General features: G+C 43.1%; 1 protein-coding gene across 3 annotated transcripts in view; it reads right to left on the bottom strand.

The window, feature by feature from the left end:
- Positions 1-4,191, bottom strand: part of atoh8 (atonal bHLH transcription factor 8) — a 90,942-nt gene that overhangs the window by 48,395 nt on the left and 38,356 nt on the right. The gene's annotated exons all lie outside the window — the stretch shown is intronic.

The raw sequence follows: 4,191 nt of genomic DNA on the forward strand, positions 1-4,191 counted from the left end.
CCTCCGGACTCCACTTATTAAAACACAATGGGAAGCTCTCCAGGTATTATACAGCACCTGGCACAGCATATAACGATGTGAAGCTCCAGGTATTATACAGCACCGTGCACAAAAAGTGTTTCTTAGGGAGTGAGGTATCTGTTAATTCTTCGAACATTTTATTAGAGTCCTCTTTCCTGTAATGACACACTAAACACAGTACTCGTCTCCTTTCCATTGTTGATCAATGACACCATTTGCAAAGTCATACAGCCTGATTTACATAATCTTCCCGGGACTGCGGTGGAAACGCTGACAACTTTGGGCCACAGGAACCTTTTAGTTCCTCGAAGAGAAGCCCCTGAACGTTTTAGTTCTGGGGACCTTTGGTGGAAACTGGCTTTAAGATCAGATTGTTTTTGTTTGAGACTCGGAACAATAAAACATCAAACTTTGTGTTTAATCACAAGGACAGAAATATCTAAAATCACAGTTTTGTTCTGATCTGCTGTTCAGTGTTTAGCCGGACATCATCCATCATCTGTCGATATGAGTACCTTCAGCCTTTTAGAGCAGTGGTTTGACCCTCGTCTAGCATTAGGACCCACCACCAACTCGTCCCTGAAACACCGTGACCCAAATCGCTGATATTTTTCATCCAATCAGATTCATTTAATGCTTGACTCTGCAGTTTGCTGCTTCCCTCAAATGTTTTGTAGCTCAGACGATGCAAAACATCTGACGGTCAAAAAATTTTGATTCTTTCTCAATTTTTTTTTTTTTTTTTTTTTTTGACAGTTTAAGCACAAAATGTAGAACAGTTTAAATACACGTGTAATACGTGTGATGTATTTAGAGTCACAGTGATTCCTCCTCCTCCTCACCTGTGTGTGGGCGGAGCTCTGTGGACACACCTGCCTCAGCTCGCTCCTGTTCTGCTGAGCTGTCTCATTAAAAATGTGTCTGTTAACAGAGGAGGAAACAGCTTCACCCTGTGGTCAAATATCAGAACTGTCGGTTTGTCTCTGTTCCCGTTATTGATTACTAAATGTTTTAGATTATTGATTTAATGTTTTAGATTATTTATTTAATGTTTTAGATTATTGACTTAATGTCTTTGATTAATTAATGTTATCAATACATGTTAGAGTTTGCTGACTTTTTCATTCTGATTCAGATTCTCTTTGTTGTCCCACAAAGGGGGGGGGGGGGTCTCCTGAGGCAAGACATGACTTGAAAAAAACATTGACGTGAAAGTAGTGCATGAAACGACAGAGTCCTCTACACGACGCCATAATGAGAATATGTGTGTTTGTATCAATGCTACGTGTAGTTGAACAGAACCACAACATGAACTAAAGAGTGGAGAAGAACATACTGCAAAACAAGAAACATAATGCAGCAGGTTCATTAGAGCACGGAGATGGTAGAGGTGGCATGCAGACAGTCAGTGGTGATTCTGGAGTCTGTTGGGGCCCAAGGCAGAGATGTACAGGGGGCCCCTCCAAACAGTGTTTTATCCCCATTATGTAATAAATAATCTGACACCAACAATCATTCTTATCAGAAGCTGTGTTTTTAAAGTGTCTCTCCACCTTATTTAGGGCTGGACCAGCATTATTCATTCATTTACTATTATGAGTTAGTGCTGTAAGATGGGGCCCTCTTAGGGAGGTTTCCTACTGTCATTGCAGAATTTGCACATTTTGAGCCGCTGCTGTGGTTTTTAAGTTTATCAACCCTACTTGCCCCGGGCCCCAAGCAGCTGCCTGCCCTGCCTGTTGACAAGCAGCGCCTCTGCAGACATCACTCCCCCCTCCTCCCACTGACTCGAGGTGAAGTCTCCTGATTATATCCTGCTGCCTTCTCACATCAGCTCACTGGGACTTTCAGCAGTGAAAAAATACGAGGAGCCTGGAGGAGAAACTCCAGGTGAAGTCTGAGGGGGAAATTTAGCTGTCTGCGTTCACACATGCAGCTCCTCCTCTGGAGTTTGAAAGCACTATTTAAGTGTTCCCTCAACTGGATGTGAAGACGGTGATTTTAAAGATTGCTTCCTTATCTACAAATTAATTCTGGACTTTACTCTGAAATCAGGACTCAATGATGTTCTGACCTGTTTTTGTTTCTCTGCAGTTTGTAAATAATCACAACATGAACATTTTTACTTTTGTTTAATATTAACAACTCGTCAATAATCGTACACTCACACAACAGACATGTGGCATTACACAAACGCACAATAATACGACCATACTGCACACAGTAACAGGTTGAAGCTGAGCTGCTGAAAAGCCCCGCCCCCAAGAACAGTATTTCCAGGAATCCCCGTTTCTGATTGGTCAAGGGATTCCTGGGAAAACTGGACCCTAGGAGAGAGGAGGATCTCTCTTCTGCATCATCGTTGATCTGAACATATTTAATTATTCATCAAACTCTATTGAAGTTCATCTTTACTCGCAGAACATTCACAAATAATGTTGATAAAATGTTTAACAGAATAAAGATAAACTGTGTCCTCTGAGAGACCCATCTCAGGTGGACTCTCGGAGACCTGGACACGTGTTCATCTGGTGAAGGTTTTGGTCCTGCGTCCCGAGCTACAGTGCTTCATCTCAGACTACCAACTGACCAGAGATGCAGCACTGCACCAGGGGCCACAGGCAGGAGGGGGGCGGAGGGGTGTGAAAATTTGGACTTCCTTTTCTTGTGATCGTCTTACCCATAATGCACCCTGTCAGTCCTCCGTCAGCAGCGCCAGTCCTGACAATAGAACACATAAAACACACATGTTTATAAAACAAATATTCCCTGATTATTTTAAATGCATCAGTTAGTCCTGACCGAGTGATCTGCAGCATCACTGGGACTGTTCACTCTGTGTATCCCTCCGCCTGGGCCAGCAGGCGTTCTGAATACTGTAAGTCAAGAGTTAGTCCCGATTGATCCACCTCAGAATCATGAAGCAGACTCTTTTTTAAACACTCTGCATGACGAGTTAAAACTTACAGGTAAATGTACACAAATCAAAGCTGCCCAGTGGTAACCATGGAAACAGTCAAAGTAGCAGAGTGCATGCAAATGTTTGTGTTTAAGTGAAGATATGGGACTAGTTTTTGTTTTGTTCTTTCATTTAATGGTTTTAGCACGGTTGAGTAAAAGTAATAACACACTCAAGGTCAGGATGTTGTTCTGAATATCAGCGCTGCATATTTAACATTTAGCCCATCCAGGGGCGTCACAGGGGGGGTCAGGGTAGGACTGAATATCCAGGGCCCCAATAGAGGAAGGGGCTCTATAGGCCGTCACCATGCAGTATAAACTTTCTCAATAATATTCAACACAGCCCAGTATGGTTTCTGGTAACATCACACTGTGCTCCATCGGCTCTCATAGCCTCGTTTTTCTTCTGCGTTTTTCCAACACGTAATCCAACCGTGAACCAAGACTGCCCCCTTGTGGACTGAACTTCTTCACTTATGCACCTTTCTTTGACAGCTTCAGTACTTTACAATAATGTCGATAATTAAAAGAGATTTTATTCTTTTTAAATGTGTGGCATTGAGGGGCGCTGGTAGGCTAGTGATTAGATTATGTGCTTAATGTACAGAGGCTTTAGTCCTCTGAGCAGACGGCCTGTGGGGGGCATTCAGGTAGGCCATCCTCCAACGATCCTGAGAACGATCCTTTCCTGCATGTCATTCCCCACTCTCTCTCTCTCCCTCTCTCACTGTCCTATCTCTCCATTAAAGGCACAAAAAATTTTGTTGGAAATATCACAGTGTTGGCTGAAGCTGTGGAGGAGGGGCCTAATGTGACAGCTTTTCATGGGTTGCAGAAATCCTGGAGAAGCCGCGGGTCAATACAAAGAGAGAGAGACAGGGAGGGAGAGAGAGGGAGAGATTAAGAATCATATCCATCAGCCAGGAGCGCCTCAGGACAACACTGGCTCCGATTAGACCAAATCAAACTATCAAAAACAAAACGACATGAAATATTGGAAGGAAAAGACTCAAACACGGAGTCAATCCTTAAATAGAGAGGACACATTTGCAGATTATCTGAGCACTGTAAACAATTGTACCGGGCGGCGGTGGACAGACTCTGCTCTCACTGTGACACAGCAGGTAGAGACACAGCTCCACTTCCTCACATCATTCCCTAAAATATATTGTTTGTGTTATCAAATGATTTTGAAGCAGTGTAGTTACA

The sequence above is a fragment of the Labrus mixtus genome, chromosome 10 (assembly GCF_963584025.1).
Source record: "Labrus mixtus chromosome 10, fLabMix1.1, whole genome shotgun sequence".
Lineage (NCBI taxonomy): Eukaryota > Metazoa > Chordata > Actinopteri > Labriformes > Labridae > Labrus > Labrus mixtus.